Raw genomic sequence first — 13,331 nt, 5'->3', positions numbered from 1 at the left:
TGCATGAGGTCCGGTACTCTAGAATTTTATATAATAGCTAGATAGACTGTAATAGCCATGATAGATAGATAGATGGATGGATACAGATACACAGATGGATGGATACAGATACACAGATGGATGGATACAGATACATAGATGGATAGATAGATATAAATATAGATGATAGATAGATAGACAGATACATAGATAGATAGATGGATAGACAGATACACAGATGGATGGATACAGATACATAGATGGATGGATAGATAGATATATAGATAGAAATATAGATGATAGATAGATAGATAGATGATAGATAGATAGACAGATAGATACATGGAAGGATAGACAGATACACAGATGGATAGACAGATACACAGATGGATGGATACAGATACACAGATGGATGGATACAGATACATAGATGGATGGATAGATAGATAGATAGACAGATAGATACATGAAAGGATAGACAGATACACAGATGGATAGATAGACAGATACATAGATGGATGGATAGATAGATAGATGGACGGATACATAGATGGATGGATAGACAGATACATAGATAGATGATAGATTGATAGACAGATACATAGATGGATGGATGGATAGATAGATGGACGGATACATAGATAGATGATAGATACATAGATAGATAGACAGACAGATAAATAGAACAAAAACCATTTAGTAGAGGAGTATCTTACAAAGGTCAAAAGGAAGACGAGGGCCCTGCATTGACTGGAGGAAGGTGAGAGGCAAATGTAGGCAGCACTGAGCTATAACAGTGTGAGTGGAGGTAACAGTCTGGTTGCACATTTGGGGTTCTGAACTGCTGGAGAAAAAGCCATTCTGGGAACCAAAGCTTGCACTCAAATCTGCTGTGATTCCCTCCTCCTCCAATCAACTTCTTAGGGTCCCAGGAAACATTCTGGAACTTCCCTCTGTGCTGCTTTAATATGTTTTACAGTGTTAGTACCTTATTAGCCCATTGCCTTATTAGTTACATTTCAGTTCATTTCAGTTAATTTTTAGGATGTTGTAAAATGCCCATCTCTAAGTATCTTTACCATTGGTCTTCATTATTTATTTTTTTATGTTTCTCAATGATTTGCTTTCTTATTACAACTCTTAGCAGCTTTCAAATGGGGGTCACTGACCCCGGCAGCCAAACCCTATTGCTCTGTGAGACTCCAGTTTTATTATTACTTTTTATTTCTTATTTTTCTGTTCACGTCCTGTCCTATTCATAGACCAGATTCTTGTTCAAATCACTCCCTGGTTGCTAACTTAACTTGGACCCTAGCAACCAGATAGCTGCTCCAAACAGATGAGCTGCTGAACACAAATTGAAATAATTAAAAAACTACAAATAAAAAAAAACAAAGACCAATTGCAAATTTTCTCAGAATATTACTCTCTACATCATACTAAGGGGCCCATTTATGAAACCACAATTTTTTTTTTTCTTCAGAAAAAATTGTATTTTTTCTCATTTTTAGAACTTTTCGTACTGACTACAATAATATTGTTAAAATTGCACAACTTTTTCGTGGTTTTCGTTAACTTCCACGAAAAAGTTGTATTTTTAGCAAAGACTACAACCATTTCGGAATTCATTCAAGCTTCAGTATGGTGACTTTCCTTGGGCCGGGTTGGAGCTGCAGAGTGCCATTGAGCCCTATGGGAGGCTTTCCTTGGGCCGGGTTGGAGCCGCAGAGTGCCATTGAGCCCTATGGGAGACTTTCCTTGGGCAGGGTTGGAGCTGCAGAGTGCCATTGAGCCCTATGGGAGGCTTTCCTTGGGCCAGGTTGGAGCTGCAGAGTGCCATTGAGCCCTATGGGAGACTTTCCTTGGGCCGGGTTGGTGCTGCAGAGTGCCATTGAGCCCTATGGGAGACTTTCCTTGGGCCGGGTTGGAGCTGCAGAGTGCCATTGAGCCCTATGGGTGACTTTCCTTGGGCCGGGTTGGAGCTGCAGAGTGCCATTGAGCCCTATGGGAGACTTTCCTTGGGCCGGGTTGGAGCTGCAGAGTGCCATTGAGCCCTATGGGAGACTTTCCTTGGGCCGGGTTGGAGCTGCAGAGTGCCATTGAGCCCTATGGGAGACTTTCCTTGGGCCGGGTTGGAGCTGCAGAGTGCCATTGAGCCCTATGGGAGACTTTCCTTGGGCCAGGTTGGAGCTGCAGAGTGCCATTGAGCCCTATGGGAGACTTTCCTTGGGCCGGGTTGGAGCTGCAGAGTGCCATTGAGCCCTATGGGAGACTTTCCTTGGGCCGGGTTGGAGCTGCAGAGTGCCATTGAGCCCTATGGGAGACTTTCCTTGGGCCGGGTTGGAGCTGCAGAGTGCCATTGAGCCCTATGGGAGACTTTCCTTGGGCCGGGTTGGAGCTGCAGAGTGCCATTGAGCCCTATGGGAGACTTTCCTTGGGCCGGGTTGGAGCTGCAGAGTGCCATTGAGCCCTATGGGAGACTTTCCTTGGGCCAGGTTGGAGCTGCAGAGTGCCATTGAGCCCTATGGGAGACTTTCCTTGGGCCAGGTTGGAGCTGCAGAGTGCCATTGAGCCCTATGGGAGACTTTCCTTGGGCCGGGTTGGAGCTGCAGAGTGCCATTGAGCCCTATGGGAGACTTTCCTTGGGCCGGGTTGGAGCTGCAGAGTGCCATTGAGCCCTATGGGAGACTTTCCTTGGGCCGGGTTGGAGCTGCAGAGTGCCATTGAGCCCTATGGGAGACTTTCCTTGGGCCAGGTTGGAGCTGCAGAGTGCCATTGAGTCCTATGGGAGACTTTCCTTGGGCCAGGTTGGAGCTGCAAAGTGCCATTGAGCCCTATGGGAGACTTCCAAAATCATACATTGAAGTTTCAAAGCCAGAAAGGTTTTCGCTTATGATCATACGGATCCAAAAATTTTGAAAGAATTTCCGTGCAATTTTCGCACGTCAGAAATCATCGTGGTTACTCCAAATTTTTTCCAATCGTGCTTTTATCCAGCGATAACTTAAGTCGGCCATACACGGGCCGATTGTAGCTGCCGATATGGGTCCCTTAGACTGATTTGGCAGCTTATCGGCCCGTGTAGGGGCCCCAACGACTGGCCTGCCCGACTGATATCTGAGCTGAAATCGGCCAGATATCGATCGGGCAGGTAAAAAATTTAGTCTGATTGGGGGCCGCATTGGCTCGTTGATGCGGTCCCCGAACCGACTTTGCCTATACCTGCCGTTCTAATTCGATCGTTTGGCCCCAGGGCCAAATGACCGTATTAGCCTGGATTTTCCCGATATCCCCCATCCGCTCGCTTGGCGACATAGCCAATCTGAAGGTGTACAACAAATAGGTGAGAAAATGAATAGAAATAAATAGTCACAATAACAATAAAATTGTAGCCTCACAGAGCAATAGTTTCTGGGTTCACACATTACTGAACTAAAGTATCAGAAGGAATTTAAATTGTTATACGTATGGTTCATACATGGTGTATTCCAATGGCATGGGCATGATGGGGGCAGATGTAAGATATAATAGGGGGCTTTTGCTTTCTAATTTCCTTGGGTGAGTCTGAAATAATAAAGGAAGAGCTCTATGATATTGTTTTGTGAGAGTGGAAGGATATTTTATTCCATAAAACCATTATTATTATAGGCATGAATCTCTGTGAGTTATTGTACAACCACAAGAATAGTGTTGGTATAAGAGCGTATGGGTGGGAATGAATATGGCATTTAGCATGACAAGGTGCGTACAGCACCCACAATTCTCTGGGTCAGAGGCCCACAAAGGTCCCAAAACACGTAGAGATCATTTGGCAACTTTATATCTGAACCAAACAACAAATAAAATACAAACAGAAATATGACACAAACTTTTGTTTTTTTTGCTTCCAAACAACCACGACCTGGTTTTAAGGAACAGTGTTATACACAGACACATTACCCTTCAATTTTGTGTTGAAATTTAAAAAACAAAACAAAACAGCCATAATCATAATAATGCGAAGTAAATCAACACTTATACAGTTTGAGGGGAATCTGGTTAACAAACCAATCACTTAAGGTTATAAAAGAAACCATCCTTTTTTTTTTTCACTGAGGACCTTAACAACATTTCTCAATGCACCAAGTACATTTTATCCATGCAAAATTACACAAACATTTTGAACTTTTTTTCACTTTTTATTATTATTTTTCAACACCAACATTATGCATTTCTTTTGTTAATTATACTGGTTAAAACTGCGCAGCCGGCGGCTGTCAAATATCAGATACATCATATACATAGTTTATACATAATTTGGACAACACAACATTACACACCTTGGAAAAAAAATAAATAAAGGTTTTTATTCGTCCAGACTGTAGGATTTATGAAGAAGTCTAAAGAGCGGTTTAAAAATAAAGATAAACAAGTAAAATGGCTTAAACCTCAGACTTGCTGGAAGAGGGTGTGGGACGGCCTAGACCAGCGGTTCTCAACCTGTGGGTCGGGGCCCCTTTGGGGGTCGAACGAGGGGTTGTCTAAGACCAATGGAAAACACATATTTCCGATGGTCTTAGGAATAATTTTATGGTTGGGGGTCACCACAACATGAGGAACTGAAGGTTGAGAACCACTGGCCTATACCGAAGGCAGTTTCAGCAGCGAAGGGCGTATAGAAAGCCCTAGGCTCCTACTGGCAATGGGAAGCAAGGTGTCCAACTGGGAGCACCATACACAGTTGGGTTGGTACGGGCTGCTGAAAGGGCCAAAAGTAGGAACATTTGCAGAATAAAAGCAGCTCACACTCATTGGTTGAATTCATAGGAGGTGCCCAAGCTCCTCCCACGAATTGGAGGCTGCCATTGGATCAGCACCTAGAGAGGTCACAGCCCTACCGAGTCTCCTGAAAACAATGATTGTGGTTACAGATGCGATTCAAGAGAAGTGGAAGCACCATGGATTATATCTGGCCAGCTCCCTGATTCAACTAAGCCAACACAATCTCCCTGGTCTTATAATAAACCGAGTCTCCGGAACTGAGGATTTTATGGTCAGAGTCACTGAGGAGGTTTGAATGAAAGTCCTTTCAGAGGCCAATTTCCATCACAAATGAAAACATTTGTCTCTAATTCAGCGGTTCTCAACCTGTGGGTCCCCTTTGGGGGTCGAACGACCCTTTCACGGGGTCGCCTAAGACCATCTGAAAACACATATTTCCAATGGTCTTAGGAATAATTCTATGGTTGGGGGTCACCACAACATGAAGAACCTTCTCTAGGAAGGTTGAGAACCACTGCTCTAATTGGTTAAAACTTCACAGCTTGGAGTGTTTCAAGGGAAGGGGGGCATTTCCGCGATTCGAAAGCAGCCTTTGGATAATTCAGAAACAGCGTCATATAATGGTCAGAAAGCCTTCGGAATGCCCCAAAGGCACCCGTCGTCATTGGTTCAAACCCAACAGTCTTTTAAGTAATCTAAAGGCACCCATTTTCATTGGTTCAAACCCATGTCTTTGAAGAATCCAAATGCTACAGCCGAGCATTGGCCCTAAGACACCAGTTGCTGAACGTACCAAAGACATGCACAACTTTGGAATAATTCAAAGGCACTCAATTTCAGTGGTTTATATCCCAATGGTCCTGTCCCGTTCAATTTGAACCCAAACGGCCTTTGAATAATCAAACAGCTTTGTTATTTTTTTAAACCCAATGGCCTCTGAAAGGTCTTTTTTTGAATTCATTTGAACTCAACTCACACTAGAAAACTTTCTACATGGAATATAGGAATAGGAGGTTCCAGCTGGGTTGACCTGAAATGTGCCTTCATCTTCCAATGAAAGATCCGATACTGAGCTGAGGGCGGGGGATTGGGGGGGTCGATGGCAAATATGACACATTTTTGTGCACTCGGGTCGGAAGGCACAACTTTTTACAGAAAACAAAAACACACGAATATCTGCTTTTGAAGATTGTGGGATGAGAAGTGAAAGTCCAGTAAACATTTATTTTAGCCAGAGGAATCGACACCGCCTTGTCGCTTTATCCTACGACTCAAACCGAGTTGGTAATTGAACTGCGTAAAACAAACGATGCGAATGGTGTGACCGTAAATAGAGTGTATAAAAATGTTCCAGTTCTTAGAGATAATCAAAAATACAAAAACTCAGTTTCAACAAGTTATTATTGAACGCTAACCATTACAGTGCAAGGTTCGTTACAGTAAAAGTTGTGTGTGTGTGTATTACAGTAACACAGATAGCCTATAACTATGTAGAATAGGTCCCTGATGATAAGAGTTTATTGTTTTGTTTTCTGCACCAGTTTAAGTGGAACCCACGCACAATAATGGTTATTGACTTCTATTGTTTTTTTAATCTACATTTCAAATTAAAACCCAATATAAAATAAAAAAAAATGAGACAACAACGTTACACAACAGCACAAACACACATATCGTTATTTCAAATGCATGTTGAATTGTACCAGTCAAATAAACAGAACAATCGGACTCCCTTCTCTATATGGGGCCAATTCCAGGGTTTATATTGGTTATATGTGCGATAGGAATCAAAGCATTTTGTCACTCTGATCGATTAAATGTTTTGTTGCAATAGACAAATCAGGCTCATATCTGCCCTAAATCTTTCTCTCATTCCAGGGCAAATGGATAAAGGAAAAAAAAAAATGATTTCTCAGCTTAAATAGAAAATTCCGACTATAAAATAGTATTCTGTAATAAAGTAATGGATATAGTAATAAGACATACTGTAATAGATACACGGATCTGTCGTCATTTATTGTATGTGTTTTGTGTTAACCAGAATGTATATATACACAGATAGATAGATGATAGATAGATAGATAGATAGATGATAGATAGATAGATGATAGATAGATAGATAGATAGATAGATAGAGGATAGATAGATAGATAGATACATAGATGATAGATTGATTGATAGATATATGATAGATAGATATATGATAGATAGATAGATAGATGATAGATAGATAGATGATAGATAGATGATAAATAGATATATGATAGATAGATGATAGATAGATAGATGATAGATAGATGATAAAAAGATATATGATAGATAGATGATAGATAGATAGATGATAGATAGATGATAGATAGATGATAAATAGATATATGATAGATAGATGATAGATAGATAATAGATAGATATATGATAGATAGATAGATAGATAGTGGATAGATGATAGATAGATATAGATAGACAGATGGATAGATAAGCAGTTTGAAGTAGACATGTCTACTCCCAAACAGTAACCAGGGCATGTAAATGTTTACAATACAATAATGTAAATAGCCAATTGGTTGTACAGGTATGGGATCCAGAAACCCATTATCCAAAAAGCTCCAAATAACAGGAAGGCCATCTACTATAAAGTCCATTTTAATTTAAAACTACCTTGTACTTGAAGGTGTGGTGAAACCATATTGGTTATATTGGGTTTATTTAATGTTTAATTTAGTAAATTAAATTGTTTTTATTAGACTTGGTATTTCAAATTATGGAAAGATCCCTTATCCAGAAAACCCCAGGTCCCAAGCTTTCTGAATAACAGGCCCCATACCTGTACATGGTAAAGGTTCCAATATGATAGGAAGTTTCCAAATCCAGCTCACTACATACCTACAGAAGCAGATTTATTAAATATCCAATCTGAGTATTTTCATGTTTTTTTCTAATTTAAAAAAACTCGAGAAATACTTATTTATGAAAAAAACCTCAAAAATCACGTAAATCATTAAAAGTATCTCACTAAAATCTCATTCTATTCTGCAAAATCTCGATTTTTTCTTTATTTTTTTCCCAGCAGCTTGTCAAGCTTTTAGCTGGCAAAATCTTTCATTCGAGTTGGAAAAAAAGATTTGAAAATAATCACGATCACGTTGTTCACTGCAAATACTTGAAAAAAAAATACACAACCTGATATTTGAATAAATTTACGCATATTTTTGGAAATGAACAAAATCAATGGCAAAAAAAATAAAACACAACTCACAATGCGTTACTTAAGCTCCTGCCATTTTTGGCAAAAAGTTGATGTACAAGGAAACTGCCACAAGAGTGCAATCTAATAACCGAGACAGAGATTTTATACCGCGTCGACTTATTTTACTCTTGTAAATCTACACCCCCTTTCCAGTTCCCCATCTATGAAACCTTACCTAGAAAATTCAAAGTAGGGATGCACCCAACCCAGTTTTTCGGGTTCAGCCAAACCCCCCAAATCATTCCAAGAGATTCGGCCGAAAAAAGCCAAATCCTGGCTGAATACCGAACCGAATCCTAGTTACAATATTCTGATTCGGCTGAACCCTGGCGAAAAAGGCCAAATCCTGGCCGATTACCGAACCAAATTCTAGTTACAATATTCTAGTTACAATATTCTGATTCCGCCGAATCCGAACCCTGGCGAAAAAAGCCAAATCCTGGCCGAATACCAAACCGAACTCTAGTTACAATATTCTGATTCAGCCGAATCCGAACCCTGACTAAAAAGGGCAAATCCTGGCCGAATACCGAACCAAATCCTAGTTACAATATTCTGATTCGGCCGAATCCGAACCCTGGCGAAAAAAGCCAAATCCTGGCCGAATACCGAACCGAATTCTAGTTACAATATTCTGATTCAGCCGAATCCGAACCCTGACTAAAAAGGGCAAATCCTGGCCGAATACCGAACCAAATCCTAGTTACAATATTCTGATTCGGCCGAACCCTGAGGAAAAAGGGCAAATCCAGGCCAAATACCGAACCGAATCCTGGATTCGGTGCATCCTTAATTCAAAGGGCTTGATTTATCAACATTCAAATTAGATTTTTTGATGTGAATTGGATTGTAAGTTATAGGTTCCAAAACTCAAATGTTTGTTATTTATTAAGCTACAAAAATTTTAAAAAAACTCAAATGTAAAATTTCGGCATTTTAAAAACTTGTGAGATTGTGTAGAAGTCGGTGAGCGTTGTCCTTGGCAAAATTTAAGCTATTTTTTGAAGTCCGAGTTTTTCACATGTGAATTCAATGCATTCAAATTTCGAGTTTATTCAAATTGAAAAACAAATTTGAATTTTGATAAATAAGCCTCAGCCCTATGGATTCACAAATATTTTCTCATATATTTTGTGGCCTCGCCCCGGTACTGGCCGATTCCTATAGTTTATGTACAAATGGTAACTAGTACTTATAAATAAAAAGAGCCAACGGTATCCTATAAAATACTTTGAGTTTAAATGAAGCTATTTATACCAACAAGTGGAAGTTTTTTTGAGTTTACTGAATGAAGTTGAATTTATTGTTATGCACTAGTGCTAATTTTTTGAATGGCAGTTACGTATGTGACAACTTTACCAACAGGCCAATTAATATCTGCTTCCCAAGAGCCACTAAGGTGAACTCCTGACTATACACCCAGTGTAATAAAATACAAGTACTACAATGAATACATGAAAGCAAAATCACAATTAGTCCCTATAGCTGTGTATCAGTCACACAGACATGATATTTGGTCTCCTTAACATAGTTATTTGTCCTTATGTAACGACCCACCTTTAATATCAACTTGGAAGCAACTTTTTATTAGGGATGCACTGTATCCACTTTTTTAAATTCGGCCGAACCCCCGAATCCTCCATAAAGGATTCGGCCGAATACCGAACAGAATACGAATCCTTAGCGTGCGGTGAAAAATGTTCTTGTTCCATGTTTACATGACAAAAAGCCACGTGATTTGTAGGATTCGGATTCGGTTCATCCAGGACCATGGATTTGGCTGAATCCTGCCGAGAAAGGCTGAATCTTGGCCGAATCCTGCGTTCGGTGCATCCCTACTTTTTATATACCGGTGGAAATAAAAATGGCCTTGTGTTAGAGAAGTAATAGCACCCATTGTACATACTGGCGATATAAATTGTTTTACTCGAATGAATGGAACATAGTGTCAGACTTTGTCACTTCACCAAACATTCAAATACCTCCTTCTAGATCAGGGGTGGCCAAGACGTCGATCGTGGACTAGTCAATCCCCAGTGGATTTCTAGTGGACCGCAACGAAGCCAGTAGATGCGGAAGTGCGTCGTGAATGCGTACATGCGCTGCGTCTTGGGGGAGGAGTCAACAGTAGATCGCCGATGGACAAAGTCTGGCCACCCCTGTTCTAGATGGTCTTTATACGACTTCATAAAACATGTGTGTATATATGTGCGATACATAATTCTACATAATTCATGAAGATAATCTAAAAATACGATCTGTAAATTGTTCTCTAATTCTAGGTAAACAGAGTCGTTTGGTGGGTACATCACTTTGGCCTTCAACAGATATAAATGAAACAATAAATGAACCACCGAAATACCTGAATTTGTTTAGCACCTTTGGACCTGATACGTGGGATTTTGTGCTTGTGGGGCTCGTAGCCTTTATGTTCGGGAATAAGAAAAACTGCGAATATACAGTAGGGTAACAAAAAAAGTTTTGGCATTTATCAAAAAAATTGCTATGGTGGAAACCAAATGCTATGGTAGAACCCACCAAAAATGCTATGGTAGAACCCACCCAAATGATATGGCAGAACCCAAATGCTATGGTAGAACCCAAATACTATGGTAGAACCCAAATAATATGCAGAAGCCAAATGCTATGATAGAACCCACCCAAATGCTATGGTAGAACCCAAATGCTATGGTAGAAGCCAAGTGCTATGGTAGAACCCACCCAAATGCTATGGTAGAACCCACCAAAATACTATGGCAGAACCCAAATGCTATGGTAGAACTCACCCAAATACTATGGCAGAACCCAAATGCTATGGTAGAAGCCAAATGCTATGGCAGAGCCCAAGTGCTATGGTAGAACCCAAATGCTATGGTAGAACTCACCCAAATACTATGGCAGAACCCAAATGCTATGGTAGAAGCCAAATGCTATGGCAGAGCCCAAGTGCTAAGGTAGAGCCCACCCAAATGCTATGGTAGAAACCAAATGCTATGGTAGAACCCAAATCCTATCGTAGAACCCAAATGCTATGGTAGAACCCACCCAAATGCGATGGTAGAAGCCAAATGCGATGGTAGAAGCCAAATGCTATGGTAGAAACCAAATGCTATGGTAGAACCCAAATGCTATGGCAGAACCCAAATCCTATCGTAGAACCCAAATGCTTTACACTTGTGTGTTTCTTAGTATTTACATCAGATATAAACGTTGTGATAACTCCAGACAACTCCAAGTGATCATTAGAAAAACACAACAAAACACCGGCTAAACCCCATAATAACTAAACTCCGAATTTGCACCACAAATATTTGAAGGTCTATTCCAAGTTCAACAAGAATATACAGAGCGTGTACAATAGTACTAACTAGTGAGGCAAATATATATGAAATTCATATGAATAAGAAAAATAAAATCGGTATTTGATTTACCCTTTAGTTGAACTTACTGTACCGACATACAGAACAAAAACAAAGAAACAAAAATAATAGTTAAAATATATTTCTCTGTATTTAGCTGGTTTTATATAAGAAACATTTATTCAAAATATTTACATCACTAACAGTATATTAATGCTTTTATAGGGATTAAATAGCATTTATTGTGTTTGCTTTGTTAACCAAAAAAACTAGTTTTGACCATTTTAGAGTCTTTTAACTTTTTATATTTACTGTTGTCTATTCTGATCTTACAATTGTAGACTAGTTTAATTTAGATAAGATCTATTTTTTTCTCCCTTTTATAACAACTAGACCATTTACTTGTTATTGAGGTTGAAAAAGCAAATAATTCCCTCTGCCATTTAACCTTTTATTCTTGAACCAACAAATGTATTTGTAGCTGTAATATTGGTGAGTAGGCGCCATCTCAGTGCATTGTGCCTGAGTCTGAGCTTTCAGCCAGCGCTACACATTAGAACTGCTTTCAGCTAACCTATTGTTTCTCCTACTCCCATGTAACTGGAGGAGTCCCAAGCCGGACTTGGATTTCTTACTATTGAGTGCTATTCTGATACCTACTGGGAGCTGCTATCTTGCTCCCTTCCCATTGTTCTGCTGATCGGCTGCTGGGGGGGAGGGGGGATATCACTCCAACTTGCAGCGCAGCAGTAAAGTGTGCCTGAGTCTGAGCTTTCAGCCAGCGCTACACATTAGAACTGCTTTCAGCTAACCTATTGTTTCTCCTACTCCCATGTAACTGGAGGAGTCCCAAGCCGGACTTGGATTTCTTACTATTGAGTGCTATTCTGATACCTACTGGGAGCTGCTATCTTGCTCCCTTCCCATTGTTCTGCTGATCGGCTGCTGGGGGGGAGGGGGGATATCACTCCAACTTGCAGCGCAGCAGTAAAGTGTGCCTGAGTCTGAGCTTTCAGCCAGCGCTACACATTAGAACTGCTTTCAGCTAACCTATTGTTTCTCCTACTCCCATGTAACTGGAGGAGTCCCAAGCCGGACTTGGATTTCTTACTATTGAGTGCTATTCTGATACCTACTGGGAGCTGCTATCTTGCTCCCTTCCTATTGTTCTGCTGATCGGCTGCTGGGGGTGAGGGGGAGGGGGGATATCACTCCAACTTGCAGCGCAGCAGTAAAGTGTGAGTGAAGTTTATCAGAGCGCAGGTCACATGGCTGTGGCACCCTGGGAAATGAAGAATATGGCTAGCCCCATGGGAAAAACAGATTACAATGCAGGATTCTGCTGGAGAAGCTCTATTAACTGATGGGTTTGTAACAAACATGTTTTCCCATGACAATTCTAATAAATACAAAACATTCTAATAAATTCATTCTTATTTAAAAAAAAAAAATCTAAATATTGTGCGACTAGTTGTGCTTTCTTCTTAAATAAAAAAATACCTATTGAAGTTGATTTAAGCTTCAGAGTGACAAAATGCCTGAAAGATTTTCGATGGTTCAACTTTTTTTTTTAATATTTAACATTCTATCCATTATTCAGCCGTCCCTTCGCAGACACAACGCCTTCCTATAGTCAAAATACAGTAAAAAAATAGAGATAGAATAGTTAATTGGCTCCTCAGCGCGGCGCTGCCTAAATCATTCGTGAAATTTACAATTGACTTTTTTTTTTAATTTGCTGAAGAAATAAAAACTGTCACTACATGTTATTATTTACATCAATAATGAGATATTTCTCAGTATCAGATTCCTACGTGTATGTTACAGAGCCACAATGAAACTTTAATAAAATATGTTTTTTTGCAGTAAAATAAATCCATAACTTTTTAAAATTTACAGTAACAATTTCTGTGTAAGTATTTTGTCACCATAATGTTTTTGTGCTCGGCAGGAACAAATGATTTTTGGTTACATGAACAAAAGTC

This window comes from Xenopus tropicalis, chromosome 5 (genome assembly GCF_000004195.4).
Source record: "Xenopus tropicalis strain Nigerian chromosome 5, UCB_Xtro_10.0, whole genome shotgun sequence".
Lineage (NCBI taxonomy): Eukaryota > Metazoa > Chordata > Amphibia > Anura > Pipidae > Xenopus > Xenopus tropicalis.
The sequence above is the reverse complement of the archived record's forward strand: the minus strand, read 5'-3'. Positions refer to the sequence as shown.